Below are 26,483 nucleotides of genomic sequence, written 5' to 3'. Positions count from 1 at the left end.
GCAGCCCACACTCAATCCACTGAGCTACGCCAGCCAGGCAATAGGTATTCTTAACATAATTTAGTTTCAGTTACCATGTGAAACATTTATTACAGTACTATTTAAGATAAGAAGGCCTGCAAAAAGGACTAAATACAACCTTAAGTATGGAATGTGGGATATTAAAAATAGGAAGAGGTAGGATAACAGAAAGAAGAAACAGAGCCACTTTTCTTAGAAAACTAGTCTGATGTCCAGAAAGAGGCTGGGGATAAAACTATGGCTGTAGTGTGTGACTTAATTGTACCATTTGAACTCAACCAGTCATACAACACAACTGATATTCCAGGCCTGATATGATCTAATATTATTTAGGCTGTGTCATTTGGACCAAAGATAAAATCCTGTCCCTTAGAATAAAAGTCCCTGTCCTTGAAAATCCCATTTCACAGGGCGTGACCACTCTGTGCTCCATTAGGGTCGCCCTGCCTTCCCCAGCAGTAAACTTAGTTGAAAATTTACTAGGTCTCCAAGTCTTCATTTTTCCTTATCAACTCAAAATATAGTTTGTACCTAGTACTCTATCATTGCATTCTCAACAGGATGTGTATCTGTCTCCCATGTGTATGCACTTTCATGTGTACAGTTATGGAATGATAAGGTCATCAGTGTCTTGAATGTGTTCTACAATGAAGGAATTTTCGAAAGTGTTTATGGAAGTGTTTAGGGGCTTTAAATGCTTCCTGGGGAAAATTGTTTGGGATTTTGGAATAGCCTGGGAATGAATTATATTTCACCTTTAAAACAATAGAACAAAGGTTTTGTTACTCAAACATTTGATTTTCAGTCTGTTTTAAGAATTGAGTTGATTCAGGTATCCAGGAATGCCTGTATCAGCAAATGGAGTTAAATGATACATATCTGCACTGTGCTGGTCCACCGTGGCAGTGAGGGTTCATGCTGTTAATGAAAAAATGACTCAACAGTAATAAATACAGTACTATAGAAAATGAGCCGATTGAAAAACTACTGATTTTACCACAAGCCTAGTTACTCAATTCTTACTTTTCCATAGTTTTTCAGTTGATTTTGTGAGGGAAGTTTATAGTATTATAATCAAGTTATCTGAGAGAAAGTAATCACTTTCCCTACTTTAAAGATAATTTTATATATACATGTATTTTTTTGCAGCTTGTCAAATTATATTACCTATTTCTTCCAAAAAGGGCTAAATAACTAGGGTGGAATTGACAATTGATATCTTATTCCTGACTTAAGAAATATGAATATACTATGTATGATGAAGTTACATTTCAAATAAATAGGACAATATAATTCTATAAATATAATTGAGAAATGACCAGCCATATCATGTACACACACACATACACAATCTCTCACAGTACACCAAAATAAATTCCAGATGAAGTAAAGATTTAATTCATAAGCTTCTTATAAGAAAATAAGAATGAATTTATATATTAGAAAAAGATAGGCTTCTTAGAAATATAGGTCACCAAGAATTATTCAGAAAATGATTAAGTAATTTTACTACTTAAACATTTACAACTTTTATATTATAAAAATAACCTAGAAAAAAATTAAATGCCTCATCATACATTGTGAAAACTTAGTACAGTTGAAATTACAGGCAAAAAAAAAAGCAAATTTACTTAATTTACAAAGATCTCCTACAAGTTAATAGGAGAAAGATGAAAACTTTTATAGAAAAAAGGTTGGGAATTCAATTTCCAGTCAGGGCACATACCTAGGTTGCAGGTTTGGTTCCCTGTCAGGGCGTGTATGGAAGGTGACTGATTGATGTGTCTCTCTCTCTCAAATCAGTAAACATATTTTAATTAAAAAATGGCAATGTTAATAAGTATATCTAAAATTCACTCTTACCATGACTGGTGTAGCTCAGTGGGGTGGGTGTCCCTGGTAAACTGAAATGTGGCTGGTTCAATTATTCCTGGTCAAGGCATAAGCCTGGGTTGTGGGCAAGGTCCCTAGCTAGGGGTATGCGCTGGGCAACTGGTGAATGTTTTTCTCACACACCAATATTTCTCTCCCTTTCTTTTTCCTTTCTTTCCCTCCCTCTAAAAATAAATAAATAAAATATTTTTAAAAATCTCACTTTCACTTAAAATTAAGTAAATGTAAATAAAAAATGACAATATTTTAACTTACCCAATTGGCAACTATTTAAACAGTTGGCAACTGTTTAAACTGTTTAAACAACTATTTAAACAGTTTAAACAATTGTTTAAAATATTTAAGCAATATTTTAACTTACCCAGTTGGCAACTATTTATACATACATATATATAGAGAGAGAAACAGTGACTTTTTCATATTTCAGAAAAGAAGCCAAGATATGGCTTCTTTTGTAGGAGATCTACTTTGTAGCATTATTTATAATAGTAAAAAGCTAAAAAATGCTAAATGTTCATTAGTTGTGAAAGTGTTAAAAAAGTATAACTATACACTTCAGCTGTTAAACAGAATGAGGTAAATCTCTGTGTTTGATACAGAAATATAGGGTCCTTTTGGCAAACATAAACAAGTAAATACCATATCACTGGTGTATATTTTTTTCCATAAGGATAAACAAAGATGTGGTTATATTTGAGGAAAGGTACTGGGGTGACTGACTGTGGAAGTGAAAATGAAGGATATTTGCACTTCGTATAAAAGCCTTTTGTTTGTATTTTCTCACCATTTACATGCAACATACATTTTAATATCAGCAGGGGCTCCTTGAGTGACGGAATTAGGAATTTTTTTTGTTTATCTCTGTATGATATTCTTAAATAGCAGAATAAAAGCATAAAAATTAAAGTAAAAATAGGCTATATCAAATATTTCTTTGCATGAATAGATCGTTTGACAAGCATTTTTCCCCAAACTATACTCCAGGGTGATTTTTCTAGATATTTTAAATATCAGAATTGCAAATTAAGCCATTTATTGAACAATCTGAACTTGAAGTGATATTAAACTTGAAATGGAATTATTTTCCTCCCATCTCTCTTTCAAATAACATGCATTTATGCATAGCAAATCATTCTTCTCCAGCCCTAAACCATTATACCATTTTTCAGTCACTCTCATTTAATTAAAAGCACAAGCAAGTCCATTTTAAAGCTCTGATCTCATCTTCTCTACTCTGCCTTGACTTTGGCTAGAGGGACCTTGTTAGGGACACCTCTTCTAAATCCTCCCCTCCCTGCCTCTTCTGGCCTTAGAGCACACAGGATACACTAAAGAAAAGAAATGATTTTTTTCCCACGGAACAGGCCCTGAAAGTGCACCATTACTTTGGGGTAGCTGCAACCAAATACGCCTGGACCACATGTGTAAATTTTCTGGAAGTCCCAGCAAGAAGCCTCCTTGTTGCCCAGTTTCCCACTCCATTGACCCAGTTTCCTGGTGGGATGGGATGAGAAGTGGTGAGCATGTAAACCTCAGCTAGCCAAACCACATTGAATCTGCCGACTGGCTGTCACGCTCACTCTCATTCCCTCCTTCCTTCTGTAGCCTTCTTATAGTGAGGAGGCCAAGGGTGGCAGGTCTGGGGAACAGAGGCAGTTGGCCAATGAGCTGGCCTCTGATCAGGTATAGGGAGAAAAGCTGCTGGTTTCTATTGAGTCCAATTCTGGGACAATAGGAGGGTTATCATCCAATCTCATTTTCTACCATATTTTCTCTAAACACAGTAAATATCCTGAAAGCTAGCTATCTTGAGTAAGTCTTTGATGGGAGGAATTTGTCAGTTTATCCTAAATCTCTTATTGGTTTTAAGATTTCTTGAGGATACTACTAAGCTGATAGTGCTAATACTTATTCTGTGCCTACAAGAGGAGAAATGATAAGATGTAAGGCTGAAGAGATTATAAAATAGAGTAAGATCATGAAAAGTATTTTATTCCACAGAAATAAGTTTGGATTTTACCCTGTCAGTAATGAGAAGCCTCTGAGCATTTTACGCTGGCACTAACAATGACCTTTATCATTTGAAGTTTATCCTGGCTGCTGTAGAATGGTACAGGAGAAGCTGGTTTCTTCAATGTGGTGGGCTCACACTTGGATGGGAGTTTGTCTCTAAATTCTATAGGTAAGTTCAACAACCTTGAAGTCTGTCATACAAGTCTTCAAAATCAACTAGGAAAGTACCATTTTAGGGTCAACATAACTTCTCTAAATAGGCATACAATAAGGGCAAATTTCCCTCCAGTTGGAGTATGTCTGCTGTGTCCTTGGTTGCATGGTTGGTTAGCTTGCATTAAGGAGTTATACTGTACTTCTCTGAAACTGTCTAGACTCTTAGTCTGTGAATGTTAGGGCAGCAAGAAGCTCATACATGAAAGGGACCATAGGAACTGAGCTTGTGAAGGGCCCAGCAGGTGCGTTTCTCTCATCTCTTGCTGACTCTGGCGTAAACCCTCGTGATGTGAAATGATGGGTGAAATTGCCTACACTATTTGAATAATTATTCTCTATTGTTACAGAATAAGTAAAGTTTAATTATGCAAAGTTAATATTTACATAATATGGCTCCATCATAATCTAGATGAAGATAAAGAGCCCTGAGGGGGAAGAAGCAAAGTCAAAGTGTACATGGAGTTTTCTGGAAGAGAAAGTAATGTATGTGATTTGGAAAATGATAGAATTTAGGGGAGACACAACGATTTCCCAGCTACTAGTTTGGGAAAGTGACAAAATAATGTTGTTGTTTGTTTAAATAATGAAAAATTCAGGAAATGCACTTTTAGAGGGGGAGGTTATTATTTCAGTACTAGGTGTAGAATAGCTGGCTCTATGTATTTGTGTAAAGCTCTGGCTGTAGATCTAAGTTGAAAGAGGAATTTGGAACTTTCCACCTGTGTGAGCAGTGAGCATAACTCGGGTTTCTCATTTCTCAACCTCAGCACCGCTGACCTTCTGTTCAGGGCAATTCTTTGCCGTGGGTAGCTTTCCTGTGCATTGCAGGATACTTCACAGCATCCCTGGCCTGTTCCCTCCAGACATCTCTAGCACTCATGGTTGCAACAACCAAAAATGTCTCCAGACATTATGAACTGTCTCATGGAGAATTATTCCTGATTGAGAACTATGTGCACAGTTGATATGACCAACACAAAGAGTGAGATGGAAAATTTATTAGAATGGAAAAGAATTACCAAAGTTGTGTCTGCATGTATTGGACGGGCAAAGGGAAAAACATCTTGAAAGGGTACTGACTGCGGAGGGCCTGCTTTAAACAAGAGGAAAACCAAGGGAACATGGAATCATAGAATCATGAGGACAGAGTTTCAAGAAAGAAGTGGTGAGTTATATCAAAAGCTGTAAATATAAAATAAGATGGCATAGTTTTCTACTACTGCTGTCACAAATGATTACAAACTTGGTGACTTAAAATAATGAGTTGCCTTTAACTCATTTTCTTAAGTCCTGAAGATCAGAAGTCGGACAAGGGTCCCCCTGGGCTAAAATCAAAGAGGCAGCAGGGCTGTGTTCCTTTCCGGAGGCTCTGTGGGAGGACCCTTTTTTGCATGTTCCAGTTTCTAAAAGCTGCCAACATCCCTTAGCCTGTGGTCCCCTTCCTGCATCCCCCAAACCACCAATATTACATTTCCCTGGCCCTTCTTCCTTAATCCACTCTCAATCCCTATTTCTGACCAGAGCTGGGAAAGTTCTCTGTTTTAAGGATCCATGTGATTCGATCGGCTCACCGGTGTCATCCAGACTACTCTTTCTGTCTCAGCATCTGCAAGTTAACTACATGTTGTAGGGGTTCAAAACAGGCCTCCCCTAAATGTGCCAGTTTAGCATGTGAATTATTTTGAACTGAAAGCAATCAAGATGCAGAGGGCTCATGAGGAGCTTTTAGTTCTCCCTTGAAGAATTTAAATTAGGGGCTTTGCCCATAAGAGTTATCACAAGAGATAACTTTTTATGACCTATCAATAGGGCAGAGCAAACTTCTAATTGCTGAACATGCATTCTTATCATCCTGCCATGACCCCTCAGAAGCCGCAGTCACCTCACCTCATCCTTAGCTCAAAGTGTCATACATACCTCATTCCATTTTCCTGTCTCTGAACTTCTTGTGTGGGTAGTCTTTGATTCTCTTGTGTATGTGGAGTCCCGTGCATACATACACAGAGGTGGCCCACAGTGCATGAAGCGCAGAGTTTATTCTTACACTATTATTTCTTTACCAATTATTACATTATTTATTATTATTATTATTTTCCCACCCTTGTATATTAAATTTGGTTATTTTCTCTTGTTAATCTGTCTCCTATAGATTTACTTTTAGTTCTTAGTCCAGCTGAAAGAACCCAGGAGGGTAAAGTTTCTTCCTCTCTCACAGTCTAGGTCCTCGGTTGTGCAATTAAAACATGGGCATTTTGGGAGGGTTTTTATTTTGCCTACCATGATGAATCAACAAAAACCTTTAGATTTAGCAACAAAAGAATCACACTTGCCCTTGTTGAGAGCATTCCAGTATCAGGGTGCAGCAGAAGGCAGGCTGCTGCAAGTTAGAGAACATGGCAACTGAGGCAGAAGAACCGTATCAGTCATTGTGCTTGTCTTGTTCCAGTTTTAAATGGAATTATAGTACCACAAACTGTAACATTTTCTGTTTCATTTTCCAGATAACGTTTTTGTTAAGGAAGACTTTTTTATAACCCTAATTTTACTAAGAACTTTTAGCATGAACAACGGTTTGTTGTTGTTTTTTTTTTAAGATTTTATTTATTTATTTTTAGAGAGGGGAAGGGAGGGAGAAAGAGGGCGAAAGAAACATTAATGTGTGGTTGCCTTTCACACACCCCCTACTAGGGACCTGGCCCACAACCTGGGCATGTGCCCTGACTGGGAGTTGAACTGGTGACCCTTTGCCTCACAGGCCAGCACTCAATCCACTGAGCCACACCAACCAGGGCTGAATGAAGTTGTTATGCAGATTTGTCATTGCCTTCTCCACTGATAAGAATCTTGGAAATTTAGAATTATCCTTCTCTTTCTGATACAGAAAAGGATACCCTCCTTTCAACTAGATATTTCCCTTATAAATGTAACTCTCTCTTACAAAAGAGTAACTTCTATTGAATTTTTAGAGCTTCAACTGTGTCTGCTGTTTCCTTAATATAACCCACTCCAAATGACCAATGTGTCAAAGAAGTCTATTCTGGGGTGGTCTATTTTGTTCCCCTTCACTTGGCACCATAAATATTTTACGTCCTTTCTTCAAAAGAAAAATTTCATTCTGGAAATGCTGAGCAGACCTTAACAAGTCGTGCATAGTCATATTGAATTCAGAAATGCTTAAGGCATTCCATTTCTCAGATTTAATTTACAATTAAAATTTTTCATTTAGCCTGCGTATTATGCAAGTCTCATTTTTAAAACACAGTGCTGACTGTTTTTATTTTAAAATTATTTTGGTCTCAGTCCTGCCTCAAGTGTCATATTCATTTCGTGCTAGCACAAGTGTTTAGAACCAAAATTGCTTAAATTTGTGAAAGTTTTATTCTGTCTTCTTGCCTTTTTCTGGCTATGTATATACACACTGCTGATTGAAACAGTATCCATTTGTAAACACGTGTTTCAAAATCAGTGATTTTCAACTTGAAGCCTGAGATCTTTGGACATTACAAACATGTCTGAATAATCAAACTATACAAACTTTTCTATTACAGTAAGTCTCAAATGGTTTGCCAGCCTTATTCTTATTGACAATTTTCTTCTATTGTTTTAAGGTAGATGGTTAAGAACTGATGCTATAAATTATTGGTAATATTTTATAAGGTCTTCTGGAAATCGGCTATCAGTGGTCCAGGACCCTGATTTTCCCAGAACTGATGAGTTCGTGGGATGTCAGATTTTCAGCTTTGGAGCAAGGACACTCATGGGCAAACTGGAACAACTGGTCATCTTATCTCAAAGCTAAACTAGATCCAGAGTTTGGATTATCTGTTGTTTCCAGACAAAATTTAGTGTGTCACTCAGTTTATCATTATTTATTTTTTTATTTTACTTCTTATACTAATAAGTGTGGTAATTCCCTTCATGTGTTTATCTGACAATTTTGAACTCAAAACGTTTTACAAAGTGTGAATTATATATGAGGTACATGCAAAAATATTTTTAAAGAATATAGTTTGGAAAAGTGATTTTGCTCTCTAAAGCTCTATTTGCACTGTTAAAAAGAAGACACTAGGCCCCAAATGGACTCACTTATGCTAAGCCCCATGTCACCAAACGCAGACCTAATTAATTACAGTTTGTGCTTTTTCCAGAAATGCAATCTTAGCTCAGTCAATCAGGAATCATCAGATCAGCACTAGTAGGTAATCTGTCTGACAGGCCCCTGCCGTTCACTAAAAGGGGCTAGAATATGCCACCGCAAAGGGTACCACTTTGGCATGGGACCGTTAGAAGCGGAAGGTAATCAAGACCCAGCAAACTCAAGAAAAACTACCTCACCCTTAACTGACTAAAACAAATTGGCTAGGGCACTGGGACCAGAAGCAGAGCGATTACAAGAGAACTTTCTATCTGAAAGACTTACCAGTAGGGCAGGGCAGACATCTGATCACCAAACAGCTGCTCTCATCTCCCTAGGAACTGCCCTCCTCCTCCTTGCAGCCCCAAGTCCCTGTCCATTTCCTTAGCTCAGGAGGGCTCCTAAGCCTCATATTTTCTCACCACCTTGGGGGTCTCATATTTTTGTGGGGCTTCTGTCCATACAAAATTCAATTTGTGTTTCTCCTGTTAATCTGTCTTATGTCAACTTAATTATTAGATCAGCCAAAAAACCTGGAAAGGCTGAAGGAAAGCTTTCTGCCCAACACCTCTAAAGGACGTGACCTTGCTTGTAACCAGTCTGCTTTTGCCTACTGTATCCACTCCCTCCCCCCATAACAGTCTTTCATTGTGTGCAGCTCCTCCTCTGATCTGCAAGTTTAGACGCTGCCTGATTCGAGAATCGTTGAATAAGCCAATAGGATCTTTAAACCACAGTTAGTTTAATTTGTTTTAACAGTGCTTCTTTGTATGAACGTTTACAGAGAAAGGCATCTCAAAAAATCTGGAAATACCTTAAAGTCACAGACCATGAAGCCTCTTGCTTTAGATCTGAAATCAAACATCCAAACTTACAGGTTTGCCTGACACAAAATAAAAGTAAATAAATATATGATTTGGGGAAATTTAGGGTAGCAAAGTATTACCTAAGTAATGCAAATAGATGTCAAAAGTGAGACTCCTTTTCCTTCAAGTTTTCTTCCCCACATACTATTGGTAATTTCCCTGGTTCCTACTTTAATAATATACTAAATTAGAATATAGCACAGGCAGTTGTGAAAGTAAGTATTTTAGTGTAAGGTTTCAGGGCATGCCTCTAATGCATTAAAATGGTCACTTTTTTTTTTAACTACCCTGCATTTGATGTCACTGAAGGAGTGAAAGTATAAATCTGTCAGAACAAAAAGGAGCAAGTGGGAAGGTAGATGTTTTTCACAAAGTAAATTTGTTTGAGCATTTTTAAAACCTAAAGCACTGGAAGGGGGCATATCCACAGCTAAAAAGTAAAATCGACTCAGCGATTTTGGTCTAGGGAACATGGAGAAAACAATTGCACAAACTATAGCACCTCTGTGACATATAACAGGTGTGTTTCTGGGCACCGCGGTCTGGAGAGGAAAAACTTTGCCAATGTGGATAAACACGTACATCACTGAAAAATAGAATAAGCTATCAGAGAAAAGCCAGAGTTGACATTTTAAAACATCTTTCTTTTCCCCTGTGGTAATTAAAGAATGAGTGACTCCAGTTCTTGGAAAGAATGTGAGGTGGGTAACGCCACGTTGTTGTGAGAATGCAATCCATGTGGGTGTGTTTTAATGATTACCCAAAGGGGAAGTCAGGACTTTTGAGGAGAATGTCTCAAATGAAATTACTCTCCTTTGATAGAGGAGAATGAAGGAAGGTGAGGAGATCAATGACATAGCATGTGCACAAAGACAGTGAAATCAGAGGACAGGGCTCTTGATAATGACAGACTCCTGTGACAAGGCCTTCAAAACCCCTTAAGGGGTTGATTGAGCTCCAAAAGCAGGCAGGCGTTTGGCATGGTGGTTAACTTTCTTTGTAAAGGACACAATAGAAACTGGTTCACCAGGTGACTTACCTAATTTTCACCTGTTTTTTGGGAAGACTGGGAGGGGAACCACGCAGCTGCCCTTGCTCTCCTCTCCCTACCTCATCTTCCCACCTTTTCATCTGGCAGAGCAGGGAGCGAGGCAGCTGAAGGAGCCACAGGGACTCACATTTTATAATAAACCCTCCCTGACTTATGGGTTTGTCCACACAGTAAGTTGGATGTAATGCTGTGTTGTCAGGGTGATCCATTCTTCTAATTCAGATCAAAGCCCTAGTAGACTTCTTCCCTAATCATCTTTAGGTAACAGTTTAAATGTTTATGTGTATTTCCTTCTTTTACCTGGCAGTGTCTAATAAGCAGAAAAATTAACAAATAATAAGTCAAGGGCAGAGTAGGGGGAAGACCCTGCATTATTAAAACTGGTCTATTTTATCCCTTAATTTGGATGGCCATGCAATATCAGGGCTAATTTATTAAAATCCAGACAGTATTTCTGAAACTCTCTTGAAAGCCAAATTTTTCTTCCTTTTTTGAATTGATATGTTCATAGCACGGCCAAGTGCACCGATTCATCCCTCACCTGTCAAAGCAGCCCTGTTCTGATGTTGAGTCTGGGTCCTTTCAGGTAACCTATCATGAAATGGCTCACCAGCACTGTGTCTTTCAACCCTTTTGGAATGTATTTTCTTCCTCAAAAGCAACCACTTTGCATCATGCCCCCTGTACCTGGTCTGACATGATCCAATAACGAATTGAATAAACTAGTTTCAGTTTCCACCCAGGGCAGCCCTGATCATAAAGCCGAGGCCTAGCTTACACAGCAGGACCTATCAATTAAGGTAGTAGTGCATCGGTCCAGGTTCTGTCCAAAACAGCAGATGAGTGGGTAAAACAACTATGGGACATTTACCCAATGGAATACTATTTAGCCATAAAAAGAAGAAACTTTTACACTTTGCGACAGCATGGATGGACCCGGAGAACACTTTGCTAAGTGAAATAAGCCAGTCAGAGAAAGTCAAATGCCAGATAATTTCACTCATAGATGGAATCTAATGAATAAACTGAACTAACAAGCAAAATAGAGACAGATACATAGGTAGAGAGCAGATGACAGGTCAGGGGGCAGCAGGGTTGGGGAGTGGAGGGATGGATATAAAAAGAAAAATGACACTTGGACATGAACAACAGTGTGATGATTGCAGTGGGGGATGGGTAAAGGTAGAGGAGGGTTTAGGGGAATAAGTGGTAATTGAAAAAATAAATAAACAATAAAATATTAAAATAAAAATAAAAATTACAGATTAAAAATAAAAATAAAAAAGGAAAGAGAAAAGTGTTAACAAAATTACACCCTTCCACATTTGTACACAACAAGCAAATAATCGTCAGCACACTGAATCTGTGCTAGGAAGTAGAATAAATATAGCATTCTATTAAAATACTTCACACGTAGAAGGAAAATAAAGCACTCATTTGTATTGAATGCATTTTATTAAACAATGAAGGTCTAAATTCTAATTTTATCTTCACTGTCATGAGCACTACCTATTTTTATATATAATAGGTATTATTCTTTTATAATATATATGCTCCTTGCAGAATAAGAACAAGGTAATCTAACAAATCTGAGGCTGCAATTCAGTTCTCACAGATTCTGCAATGAAGATGTATATGCACAAAGCTTATGAGGGAATGTCTTGGGAAGGGAAGAAAGCTAGATCATGCAGTGGAAAAATATGGGCTCCCATACATTAATACAATACCAAAACCTCAGTCTACCCCAGGGGAAACTTGATGATCGGGTTGCTCACCTGAGTTGCCCAGGTTTGGGATTAGGTACTTATATCCTTGATCAGTCACTGTATGCAGGATGCTCTGCAGAGGGGCATGACCTTAGCCAAGGTGATGCTCTTCAAGTACTTAAGAGGGCTTGAGCACTGAAGCATTAGTTGAGAGCACCCCCAGCAGCTGAAGAGACAACCCTGTGAATCCTGGAGAGAAACCTGGCCTACACAGTGCAGTATCTACTGTATCAGCTAAGTGACAGCTGTAGTGATCCAGTGTAAGCACCCAGGGGTGTCCAAACTTTTGGCATCTCTGAGCCATGCTGGAAGAAGAAGAGTTGTCTTGGGCCACACATTAAATACACAAACACTAACAATAACTGATGAGCAAATAAAGAAGTTGAGTTTTGTGTTGGGCCACATTCATAGCCATCCTGGGCTGCACACAGCCCTTGGGCCATGGGTTGGACACCCCTGACAGACAAGAATAAAAAAAAATAGTTCACGAGAACGTCAAGTAGTTAATTGCTGTATTTCTTCCTCAAATAAATGCTGGTGAAACTCCTTGAACACAAATGCCTCACTGTTGGATTCTTGATTGTTTTGATTTTTAAGGCATACTTTGTTTCAGACAAGGGTGGTTTGACTCCAGGTAGCTATATTACCAATTTTGCTTGATGCTTTAATTAACATACATGCTGAGAAATTTTCAATAGCATCTTCAGGAGCAAAGTACATTATTTAGGCACAAAAACCTGGGATTTTGTTGTTCTTGTTGTTGTTGTTCAAGGAAAATTCTAGGAACAGGTGAGTGACCATGAACCAAAAAATATGGTCAGAATGGAGAGAGGCCATCAGTACCTTTTCACTATATTAAACTGGAGATAATAAGAAAGACAGTTTGCAAATATAAGAACAAACCATAGGAATTGGAAGGGTGGATATAAATTAGTTGAATGTCTACCCTTCCAACTGGTGCTTTAGAAAAAAAAGTTCTATTACAGGAAGCAAAAATCAGCTCAAAAGAAAGACACAGGGATAGAGGTAGTTGAGAGTGATGTGAGGTGTGATGTTCATTTAGTGCAGGTCTTCTCTCCTTCAGCACTACTGACATTTTGAGCTAGATGGTGTTTTGTTGCAGGGAGCTGTCCACTGCATTGTGTGGTGGTGAGCAGCATCCCTGGGTCTTCACCACCAAAACATTCCCTGATAACCAGCCCTGCCTCAAGTCCTGATGATCAAAAATGTGTCCAGACATTGCCACATGTCCTCTGGGGAGGGGGGGGTAAAATTCTGAACACCCCCCACCCCACGACTGACATCCCCTGCTAAAAACAACAGATCTCTAAGTAATGTGCTCTCAGGAACAGCCAAGAATATTACATGTGCTGTTAAGGACTGTTAAAGTGAGTTTATAGAGGAATTGTATTTTCATCACAAAACAATGCTTTCTGTTGTTGTTGGACATTGGTGTCCTCTGTCCTTCAAAGGAATGTGTTACTCATTTTATATTCATCATCCTTTAAGTTAAGTTAGCTGTGTGTGTAGTGGAAACAGAGTAATTGGAAAAGATGGAAATTGGGAGTACAAATAATGAAAAACATAATAGAGGAATCAGTTGGCTATTTAATGTAATCCTTGGGATATTTCAAAAGTATTTCAAGTGTGGTTTATCACTGGAAATATCCAATAGTTATATTTTTAAAGGCATACACTATAATCGCCTCTCTTAAACTATGTTAAAGAGTTCAATCATTTCATTCTCCACCTGAATTTTTATTTTATTTTATTTTTTAAATATGATCTTTATTATATGTTTTTCCATTACCATTTAGTCATCATATACTCTCCTCCCCCCAACAATCACCTGTATCTGAATTTTTAATAGAAGTTTTGAATGTTATATATATTAGGAGCCTTTTTGCTCATTTTCCAAATACATGAATTGAAGAAAATGTAATTCGATGTTACCTGATTCTAAGCAGCTATATATCATGTTCGATGAGACACTGATATAATGCTAATTTTAGATAACATAACGGACATTTCAGATTATGCCATCACTTTTTCCCCTCTCAGGGACAGTTTCATTGGAGTGTTTACATTTATAATGCTGTATGAGCTTTATTAAGCAGAAGCATCCTGTTTCCTTTTACAGACTTTGAGAATAAACATTGTGCCAGGTCTACCTGTTTTACAGTTGTGTGTTTGTAAATGTCAGAACAAGACATGTTATGTTAGGTTGGAAGCTGTTATCGTTCATGAAAATAAGGTACATTTGTGTAGTTATGAAAAAGGGGCTTAAAGCTAAAAAAATTCACAAGTAAATTCTTTTAGAACCTAAAGCAATAGTAAAGAGTATTTACTTTTACCTAGATATTATGAAAACTATACTTTCAAATTCCTTATCTTTGTTGGTCTTGTGTCAGTGTTTGAAACTCCAAGTAGATTTATATTAAAGATTTTTTCCAATAGAAATATTGAACATCTTTGTAGTATGGATTTTTAAAAATATTTTATTTATTTTTAGACAGAAGGGAAGGGAAGGAGAAAGAGAGGGAGAGAAACATCAAAGTTTGGTTGCCTCTCACACACCCCACCTGGGGGAACCTAGCCCACAACCCAGGCATGTGCCCTGACTGGGAACCGAACTGGTGACCCTTTGGTTCACAGGCCAGCGCTCAATCCACTGAGCCGCACCAGCCGGGGCTGTAGTATGGATTTTATTCAGCTTAGTTATTTACAGATTTTACTGCTCTTTCCTCACAAATAAAATGACCATTAATCCCATCAGTTGAAGGTTACTGTGTAACCACAGAGAGAAATGAGAGTGTAGTATTTGGAAAAATAAACATTAAAATGTTCACCCAAATAAATTCTTGAAGTTTCCTTTCATCAAGGTTGGAGTCCTTTCTGTTCCCTGAATCATACATCTGATTTCTTTCCCATTTTGACTCTTTATATTCCTTTCCAGCTGAATAACTTCAGTCCCATCTCTAGTTGATTTAGTCATTCTCAATTTAAATGCTATCTCTTTCCTGGTGTCTTAAGAGACCAGCAAATAAATTGTAATTCCATCTTTGCTGGTTTCCTGGGCTGCAACTTTCTGTAACAAGATCATGCCTTCCCTTTGCTAGTCGATTTCCTCCCCGGCTCTCCTGGTTTTCCAGGATTGCCTGAGCACCCAGTGGTCTTACAGCTGGACATAATATGGCTCCAGGGTGGGTCTATCTCACTGTAGTTCACAATGACATTGGGAGAACATTTTCCATGGGTCTTTTGGGTTCCCTCCTGTCTTCTGAGCACAGGCACTCTCTGCCTTTGTTCTAGATGCCCTTTTTTAAGGATGTAGGTTTAGGGAGCAGTTTTGGAAAACAGAGTTTGTAACTCCAGAGCAAAAGGTAATGTATTTACTGTTCAGTATAAAATAGTGCCCATTACAAAAGAAATGTGCTTTAAGCTCAGGTTTTCCTTCTTTGTGATGCACCCCAATACTTGCAAAAATGTTGCTTGGTCCTCTTTGGATCATCCTGTGGGAATTGGGGCTGGGAGAACTAGTGCAAGTGCTGATTCTCTGGCTGTTACTATTTCTGACTGACACACCATCTTTTATCTCCGACTCAGGAGTCTCCTGTCTCCTGTCAAGATCCATGAAATTAGGGCAGCATAGCTTGTTAGCTTGCAAGTAGGTTAAAGTCTCAGATCCTTCACAGTTCTTGACATTCTGGCCCATGGAAATTTTTACCTAAATTTCCTCGCCTGAAAGTGGGTCTGTAGTCACTCCTTAAACAATGTCCACTCCTTTCCCTTTCCCACTGCCTCTTGTCTTCAGATTCTTCAGGCATGTGTTAGCTCCCACTCAAATGCGATTTCAAACTCAAGGAAAGTGTCTCAAAGTTGTCTAAATGCCTTCTTGCTGAGGTCATGCTGAAAGAAATAATATCCACTCCCTTTGAAGGGGCATTATATTATGAAGCAACGCTCCAACAAATCTTTTTAAAAATTGTTTTTCTTCTTTTATCTCCTGACATTTTGTGTTCTTAATATGAATGAAGGTACCTAAGAAGGGCCCAAGAATAATAAAATTAGTTTTTGGAAACCTACATTGACCATATGCCTTTTGAAACAGACCTTCACTATTATATCTGGTATCTATCATGTTAGGGTCTTTGTAGAAATGGGAGCAAGAAAAAAAATCCAATTTTAAGGTTCTTTTTATATAGCTTAAAACAGTCAGAAGCTAGTAAATGTTATTTAATGAAACATTTCTAAATAAATTATTAAAACAGGCAGGAAAAATATAAACACCAAATTCAGCAACTATAAACACCTAGACATGAGCAGAGAGTGAGTGACATAGGACAAGAGAAGAGGAAACAGATGTCTTCAGCTACAGTTTCAAGAGCAGGGACAGACTGGGGACAAATGCCAAAACACTGAGATTTGACATAGAATAGAACTGAGTGTTAAACACATGGTATTTGCTCTCTTAATCTCTATACCTTTCTGCATCTTTGGCAGACTTGACTAACAAATAATAAGCCAAGTTTATGGGGCTGTATTTGCTTCAGTATATTAGAATATTACATGAATGACAATCTGTCTGATTGTATTGTTCTTGGAATTCACTTCAATTTTCGGAATTTCAAATTTGTTGTTCTACTGTCTTCGGAGATTGAATGTTGTCATGGTTTAAGTCTGAGGCCAGCAACGTCATCTCCTTTTGGCTGAATTATATTTATGCCTTTATGCCTACAAGATTCCTCCCTGATGCCATATTTATTATCATCATCAAAATCATCTAGTGTAATGATAATAACAATAGCCAATATTTTAAAATTATTTCTATTATTAGGGCTGGCTTTAAACAAATAACTTCCACCAAACTGTCTAATTTGCATAATAACTTCATGAGGAATGAGACATTATCGTTGACCTTCCCTGAGCGGATGAGCAAGCTCACATTGTGCGCTACCCCAGGTTACGTAGCTAGTGCTAATCTAGTTTTTCTACAGACAATGTGGCTCCACAGCCTGTAGTCTGAACCCCTGTGCTACGCTACTTTTCAAATCATACATAGATTGTTCTAATAAAACAGATTGTTCAAATAAAACAAAAAGGCATGTTCAATTTCTTTTTTTTACTTTTTTAAAAAATTTATTGTTATTCAAGTACAGTTATCTGCATTTTCCCCCACCACTCACCCCAACTCCAGCCATCCCCACCTTCCTCCCTTGATTCTATCCTCCCTAGGTTTTGTCCATGTGTCCTTTACAGTTGTTCCTGAAATCCCTCCCCCCATTTCCCCCCGTTATCCCCTCAATTTCTAAAAAGCAAACTAATACATATACAGAAAGTAAAAGCTGAAACTTCCCCTTTGCTAACTAATCCCACTTTCCTCTGTAGAAGCAAGTAATATTAACACTTGAGTATGTAATCTTTATATTTTATCATCATAAAACCACACATTTTTGTATAGCATAGGTGTTTTCTTCAATAATTAATATCATGGCATAATATTGCTCTATAATTTAAAATATAAAAATATATATTAGAAGTCTTCATGTCCATGAATTTTAGATCTGACTAATGTTTTTAAGTATTTCAGAGTATTTCAAATTTCAGTGAACCATACCTATTAAACCATTCATCTATTGATTGACATTCTGCTACTGAAACTTAAAAGCACACATAAAATATCAGTCAATGTTGTGATGTAATTATTTTATAGTTGAGGTATATACATTTGTTATATTCAGTTGAAAGCAGTTGTAGAGGTATACTAGACTGCTGTTTGATGTGTACATTTCTTTAATGCCAGAGACATATCAGACACACTAGAAAAAAAGATACATCTATGGATTGGGCAAACTCAGGTAACAATGACTGACCCTTTCTTAATTTTTTGCCTACCAAGGTTGGAGAGACCTTCGTGATCACTCTAAGGATTCTCAGCATGGTATGATATGTGCCCATAGCTATCCTAAGAATACACACTTATGAGTAACATTTATTTACTGTACTTAAGAGAAAGTCTTTTTCATGTGCTTGTCAACTTGCCTTTGTGTGAAACACTTTGGTTTAAGGATATTTCTCCTGCTCCAAAGTTTCGCCTTGTAAGCATTTTGTCTGAATAGTAAGTGTCACTTGGACACTTGGGTTCTTCATTTGTAAAAGGTCAATCTGTTGGATAAAAAATAAGCACGTACTATTTCACTGATTGGCCTTCAGCAGAGAAGCTTAAGCTCTACATTGTTTTTGTCTTATCTACCCGTCATTCTCTCTCAGCTTTGTGCCAACCTGCTTTTTAGGGGAGATTTTGCTTATGCTTTTCAAAGCTCTTTAATATTCTTAGCTGAAAGGTGTTCTAATAAACAGAATAATGTTAACATAACAATTTGATTGAGAATAAAGAGATTGGAAAGATGGACTCAGAGAATCCCTGCCTAGCTCATTTTAAAATGAAAATATCGATTCACAGATGGAGATCCCTTAAGAGCATGGTGTTTGCATGTAGAGTTAGAAAGATGTGGTGGCGGGGGTGTTCAGTGCAGCAAAGCCTGCGGTCTCAAAAACAGACCCCCCATATTTAAGAAAAGCCGTAATACTGAGTTCTGTTATTTTCTGTGGCAGTAAAACAGATAATTTAAATGAATCCTGAAACTGGCCTTTTCTGCTACTTTTAGAAATAGATAGCATGTTTTAAGCAGTTCATTCAAAGACCATTTTTCTCTAAGCTGATATCAGAGGGTGGGAGAGAGCCCTGTTTCAAAGCAAGTATCACATTTCTTTAATACTTGTGCTTATTGCACCAACGATAATAAGAAATTGAGTTTCCATAATGATACTAGTTTTCAACTAGATCAACAGGAGTGTTTTGTCCCACCTCACAAAAGATTATCACAAGCAAAAGAAAAATGGGTAGTAGACAAATAATAAAAAACCTTATATGTGAAAAGAGTTTCAGATAGTTCACCAAGAATTTTCTGATATTATCTCATTTGAATACATAAACTTGTGATGAATTTAAAGCTATTCAGGTTTTTTTCCTACTGTTTGGTAATAAGATATTGCTTTTGTCAGTCTATTATTTGAATGTAAAGCACTATTTTGAGAAAGTAACTGACCACATCATGGAAAATATACTTGCAGATTTTCATGGTAGTCTTTGAAATCTTTTTAGAGCACAGGAATTCACTATATGAATAAAGAACTTAATCTAATGGATACTATGGGGTAGTTTATTCTTTGTTCCATTAGCAACTCTGTGTTATAATAAAAAGAAAATAATGATGGCTCTGTTTCCACATCTATGAAGTGACAATGCCAAAATTTTCTGCACCATTTCTGTTTGCTTATTGTGGATCTTCACTGCAGTGTGCATAGTTGACAAGAGAGAGTATCTTGAGCTATTGTTGTTGATGTTTGTTTCCAGTCCATTGGCTTTGGGTGTAAATCATTTTTCCCTTCAATAAGCAACCACCATAAGGCCTTTATCATACAAGTATGGCTACAGAAATTTTAAGAGATATCATGTTCCCTCCTTCGGGATTTTGAGGCTCTCTAGAGAAAGCTCACATGTTGCTCCTGTCCCTCCCCTACACTCTCCTAAGCATCTACTGAGACTGCCAAGCCTCAGATTTCTTGGAATATCCTCAATTTCATATCTTTCACCAGAAATCATCCACTTCCCCAAATCATGACAATTCCCAACCTTCTTGGGTAAAGGAGTTCTGTTACCCATCTCAGCCTCTTCATTCCACAAGATTTGTGTTGTTCTAAGCATAAACAGAGGCTCTGTAGAATGTTTTTTGTTTGGTTTTCTTTATCTTAAACAAGATACTGAGATATTCAAAGCAGAAATTTAACTCTCTATCCTTAGTAAGAAGGAGAGACAGTTGGCAGCATTAAAAAAAAGAGCAATCAGTATCTCATTTGATGGGTCATTACACCTGCGCATCTACAGAGCAAATACATAGTTTTGAAATGTGATCAAATGGACCCTCTACGGGCCCTCATGCTGCCCTGTTTCTCCTCTGCATACTCAAGGATCCTCATAGCATGGTTGGAGCCCAGCAGGTTGTACTACCAGTGGCAGAGACTAAATGTCGATATGGGAGAAAAATTAAAACCCAAGCTACATTTCACACGCAGGGTGCCTGTGTGTGTGTGGTGGGGCATGCTCTTGTAAGAACCCACCAATACAACAAACTTCAAGCATAAGCTGGGATCTATATATCTACCACAGAGAGACAACTTCCATTAAAAACAAATAAAAAACACCCAGAACAGAAATCATGTTGCCAAGCAGCCCAGAAACCTTGCAGAGGAAAGCTCCGCCTCCCTACTCCTCTCTGCCTCAACACCAGAAGAGAGGATGTGTAAAAGGAAACCTTGCCCTTCTCTTCTTTTGTGCTGAGGAACTGCCCTTGCCCTCCCAGTTTCTGTGAGAGAGTATCTGGGGAAGGCAGGGTGGGTGGAAAATGAAGGATGAGACACGGAAGAGTTTTGTCATTTTTGTTGTTTAACTGAAAATAAGATTACAACCTGAAAATACACAGAACTAAGGCTCAGTAAAAATGGATTGAAATTATGAATGGCCAGAAAATGAGAGCATGAAAATCTCAATGGTTGTATAACAAAGTCACTATTCTGTTGGGAAAAAGGATTTGATATAGTATTGCTGGGACAGAAGTTTGAAAAAATAAAATTTAGGTTTTATCTCAAAAATAAACTGATTACATAAGCAAAGAAGGTAGTGGGGTGGCACTGAAAATAAGCACATTTGCTGTTTTTTTCTCTTTTATCTCAAACTCAGCTATAAACACATGAGTCCTGACAACTGAGAATCTTGGTGTAGATTTTAATAGTCTCTGAGGTATTTGTTATTTTCACTATCCTATCCAATTGCTTTATGTTTATTTCATTTTGGATTTCGGAACCCTTTAATTCTTTAGATCCCAAATGAGTCTGTTTTATTTTTTTCATTTTTGATCTGGTTCCATTTGATTCAGCATCAGTTTTCCTTACCTAGTGCTTCCCTTCACTAGTCATCAACATTGCACACTCCCCAGAATGTGAGTCCTGTTTTTTATGTTTGCTGCCTCCAGATACTGAGCAGTATTGAGGAATGAATGGATAGTGAGGCCACTTCCCAAGGAGTTTGGTGGCAATGGGAAGGCTTCTGCAAACATGTAGGAATTTGGTTGGAGGTAGCAAGGGTCAAGGGTTGTGCTCAGGGTGGTATACCTTATTAAGTCAAAAGTAAAGGCAGATGCAAGTACTAGTGTCTTGGAGAACATGAAGAATGCAGGAGAGAAGCCACTAGGATTGTCTGTTCCCTGTAGTCAGTTAAAAATTTAAGAGTTTGAGCTGTAGCAATCAGAGCTTGGAGAATGAGCTCAATCTGGGATGCAGAGATGTCACAAGGTTCTTCTAAGCACTGAGGTTAAATGGTAGAGTCATTAAAATAGTCACAGCTGGTTGATGAATAAGAACTATTTTAGTTGGAATAAGATATGTTGCAATTGGGGAACTGAGGGCAAATGAAGGCACTAGGCAGAGAGCTATTTTTATTTAAAAAGAACTTTTTAGTCTAAAGAAAAGGCTAATTTAGTTTTTAAGAAGAGTTGGGTCTCTGTATTCTCAAAATATATCCTTTTATCACCATATAGGATTTTGTAGTGGAGACGGCATAATTGTTCAAATTCATTGCACTCTCCTCCTGGGTACATAGTTAAACTGTGTTTCCCAACCGCCATTGTGGTGGGGTGCAGTTATGTAACTGAGTTCTGTAATTGCATTACAGCACTTGCATTAGCAAGAATATTGAGAACAATATGATAGACCTATGATGACACCTGTCATCTTATATTTTAGAAATTCCAATTATAATAATTCATAATTTTAAATACATTCCAGGTAAATAGATAGAGGCAAGGAAGAAAAGAATGAAATAAGCACCTATTGCAATTTTATGGTCTATGTCAAATGTTGAATGGGCAGTTTATATCATTACATGCCTGTTTAGCACTTACAGAGAGAATGACAGGGGACTCCCAAGCAGATCGCCTCATAAAAGAGAAAGCAGCATAAAGATACTCTTCAAAATATTTTCTCGACCAAGATGGCTCTAGTTTCTGAAAGCTAAATACCCAGGGGATTCTCTTCCTGGCTTTGCCTCTGTAATGGTAACATCACCATACTAATTCCTGAGATCTGCCTCTCTTCCATAGGCATAATATTTTCTTCATATTAGAAAATAAGATTTTTAAAGGAAAATTGAATATGAATAGCGTAAAAATTATGAAAATATTATAATTTGTAAGAATGTGGATAGAATTGTGGTATGTGTGCTCTTTAGTTGCTCCAAACTCAAGCAATTAGAAGAACAGTTGTTTCATAGTTGTTTCATAATTAGCTTAAATGTTTTAACAGGTCAGTTTTCAATTGTCTCCCTCTAGTAAAGTCATTTTGGTCTCCAAATGTGTACATATGCCCTCAAGAGGTTCTCCTAAAGTAACCTAAAACAGATCACAAAGTTTGAACTGTTGAATTTAATAAACTTTGAATTAAACAAAGAAGACATCAAGGAAAATATATGAATATGAATTTTAGGCTAGTTTAGGTAGCATGGCAGTGGAAAAATTATGAAGAGGCATTTGTTGGTGTATCAGCTTTATAAAAGTCGAAGAGCTTCATTCACAGCTGTTTGGGATCTCTTGTTTCAGAGTGGGGATGTATAGGAAAGAGGTATGAAGAATATGGAAACTGCACATTTTTTTCACCCTGTACATTTTTATAACCCAAGCCATTTTTTGATAATGTTCACTAAACTGTCCTCATTATAGGAGATGAGGCTAAACTCCTTTATTTAGCATGGGATGAACTCTCAGGTTTTGGAGTGTAGTACAAGAACCAAAGTCATCTGCACACTCAAGGTCAGCATCCTATTTCACCTTGCACACTCACATTTACCCTGAAATCACCCTGGTGCTGTGTTTTCTGAGTTCAATGTTCAGACCAGCTTTGGCTCACTTCTACTCACTGGGAGTGTTGAACAGACTCGTGATTGCCTTCAGTCAGAATAAATAGGAGATTACTGTGGCACAACAAATAAATTATGGGCTAAGCCCTGTCACAATAATTGTTTTCGTTTATGTAACAGATTGGCTTGGGAGATCTTGAAGAATTCACAAATATGGTTTCTCCTGTTCTGCTGATAGGAAAACAGTTCCTGGCACCAGTCTAGGATTACAAATCTCAGGGACTCCAGCTCTGAGTAGAGAACTCACATTTTGGAAATTTGGACTCAGTTCATTAGAGCAGGATAATAGAAATATGACCAGGATCTGCATCCTGTGCCATTTGGAGGAGGTGGATTTGCTGAATCTGCTAAAGAAATACTTGGCAAAGAATTTATTTTTTTCTGCTTTGAGACTTTGAAATCATTTAGAAAATGCAGTATGTGAATCCTAAAAAATAATAACAGAAGGTCATATGCTAACTGCCATCTCCAAGGAAAATCTGCAAACAAACTTGCCACTTTGAATAAACATTTATTTATGGAGTACAGTCTATCTGTCAAAACACCAAGAGGCTCTGCTTGGTTAACTATTCTAATACAATTAACAAAGTAATGTAATTGGCTGGTGTTAACAGACATCAGCTCTACAGGCAGCATCATTAAAGTTAGCAGTCATGCTGGAGATGAGACCAAGACACTGCAAATGAAGCCAGATGTACACATGGAGAGACTATAGACCCATCAGGATTTCCTGGGGGAATACTCATTAGACTGTGCATCTGGTAGAGGTTTTCAGAAATCTGCACCTCCAAAATCATCTCTTGGTAGATTCGGTTTAAAATAGTTTTCCCCAACCCACCCATTTGAAAGGTAAACATACAGGTGATGATCTCAAATAAATCTGTATGCAATGATGAGTAAAAGTAGGTTTACAGAATTTATTTTTATATTATTATTTATTAGTGATTACATTACTTTTCTTATGAACAACTGTAAACCTGCTTTTGCCCACTACTGTATTATCATCAAAAGTATTGCTCAGACAAAATGATAGTTTTCTAAAAGATAGTGATGCAAAGTAATGTAAACCTCCTTATCTTCTTTAGAGAAATTTAAAAAATATATGCAGTGATGGATTAAAGCCAGTCATAGTTTTTGGATACTTTTTTATTGAGAGATGGGACATGGGAGTTGGGGAGTGGTCTGTGCTCCTTCTCCTTGAACCTGAGTGGGCTCTGTGACTGCATTAGCCAGTAAAATATTGCCAGTGATGTGTCAATTTCCAGACTCAGGCCAGAGAGATAGAACATTTCTGTTTCTCATCTCTCAGAACAGTCATTTTTGGAGCCCAGGTATGAGGAAACTCAAGCATTCTCATTGAAAAGTCTCATGGAGAGGAGAGGTGAAGCAGAGCTGAGGCCCCAGATCACAGTTCCAGATGAGTATACAGCTTGCAGCCAAGACCAGGTTGCTCTCTTTGAAGCTGAGCCTCTATCCTAGTGCAGCTACCCCGGCCGATTTTGCTTGAAGTACAGATAAACTGTCTCCATGGGGTCCTGCCCACATGAAGATTGGACCCAAATAATTCAATGTAGTCATTTTTGGCCACTAGGTTTGGAGGTAGTTTGTTATAGCAATGATACACAACTGGAATGCTCATCAACAGCTAAATAAATACATCAACAAACTAATGTTTTCTATTGTCTCTCCTCATTTGTAAACACATTTCCCCCAATAAAGTACTCAATGGCTCTCTTCTCTAGATCACTGTCCCTCATCAATAGCTTGGAATCTGTTTATGAAGCTTGATTCCAAATTTGTTAGATCCCTAATGCAGTGACTGCCATTCACTCCCTGTGGTTTCTGTGGTTTTCTGAAATTCTCATCAGGAGAAAGAAGATGCTGACAGCACTTTCCCTCAGGATCTCAAAGAATGTGAAAAGGAAAAGTAGCTTTTTACAAGAGTTAGAAGCCTTTACTATGTTATTATTAAGTCAAATACTTTTGCTTTGTGTGTCTGTATAAGATGCAATACATCTCAATTAAAAAAATTGCAGTTGCATGTGCAAATCACTACAATAATACTATAAGAGAATTAATAGGTCTCATGCCTACACCAGTGCCTGGATCTTGTCTCTTATAGATTCTTTGTGAATTATGAGTTTTTCTCCTGCGTGCCCACCTTTTCTCTGTCTACTGATATGTTCAAGTCTTTCCTTTGAACAATCTATCCCTCAGCCTAGCTATTCTTCCAAGATAGTACCCTTATTCCTTTTCCCTTTTGTTACCAACATTTGGATTTTTAAAGATTTTATTTATTTATTTTTAGAGAGAGGGGAAGGGAGGGAGAAAGAGAGGGAGGAAACATCAATGTGAGAGAGAAACATCAATCAGTTGCTTCTTGTACATGCCCAACTGACTGGGACCAAACCTGCAACCCAGGCCTGTGCCCTGACCAAGAACCCAACCAGAGTCCTTTCGCTTTGCTGGGTGACACCCAACTAACCAGACCACACCAGTCAGGGAAAACATTTCTTTAAGAGAGGTCTACCCTTGATTTACCTCACTTATTTCATCCAATATTCCATGAATATCTCTCAATGAGGTCATAAAGGACCACTTATATTCTGAACCTAAAAAACCTTTTTAGGCCTAGTATTGTCCTCTGCACAGCATTCAACCTTGATCACCATTTCTTCCTTCTTTAAAATACTGTTTATTTTACCCCCGTGACATTGTCCTCTTCAGGTTCATTTCCTGCTTCTGTGATAGCTCCTTTCCTCTCATCAGTCCCTTTCCTTTTCTCTTTCTAGATGGTTCCCTTCATACCCACAGAAAGAATTGGTCTTTGGGCCAGACCTCTCTGTTGAGTTCCAAGCCTTTATATCTAAGTACCTATCCAATGTTGTCACCTTTCCTGTATGGAAACAGTCATTTTTCTGTTGTCTAGTTGTGATCAAACTTTCCCATAGTGTGTTTCTAATCTCAGTGAATGACAACATTCCCAATTTGTTAAAAAAAAATCCCTGACTGGTGTGGCTCAGTTAGGCATTTTCCAGCAAACCAAAACATTGCTGGTTTGATTACTGGTCAGGGTAAATGCCTGGGTTGTGGATTCAGTTTCTTGTTGGGGTGCATGTGGAAGGCAACTAATCAATGTTTCTCTCCCTCTCTTTCTCCTTCCCTTCCCCTTTCCCCCTTAAAACAAACAAACACACAAACAAAATAAAACAAAACAAACCCCCCACCCAATCAGGAATCAACTTTGATTTGCTCTCTTTCTCACATCTCCCCAGTTCGATCATCAAGGATTTCTTTTCTAAACTTCATTAAGCTCACTCACGTCTGCCCAGTTATTTCCAATTGCTCTGTTTCAACCCTGTCTTTCTGCTTTCTATACTGACCACTCCAATCCATTTTTTACATTCCAGTTCACATAGTCACTCTAAAATGCAACTCTGAACATGTCATTCCCCTATGTAAAGATCTTCAAGGACACCGATACCCTGTCTGT

This window comes from Phyllostomus discolor, chromosome 3, assembly GCF_004126475.2.
Source record: "Phyllostomus discolor isolate MPI-MPIP mPhyDis1 chromosome 3, mPhyDis1.pri.v3, whole genome shotgun sequence".
In the NCBI taxonomy this organism is placed as follows: Eukaryota; Metazoa; Chordata; class Mammalia; order Chiroptera; family Phyllostomidae; genus Phyllostomus; species Phyllostomus discolor.
The sequence above is the reverse complement of the archived record's forward strand: the minus strand, read 5'-3'. Positions refer to the sequence as shown.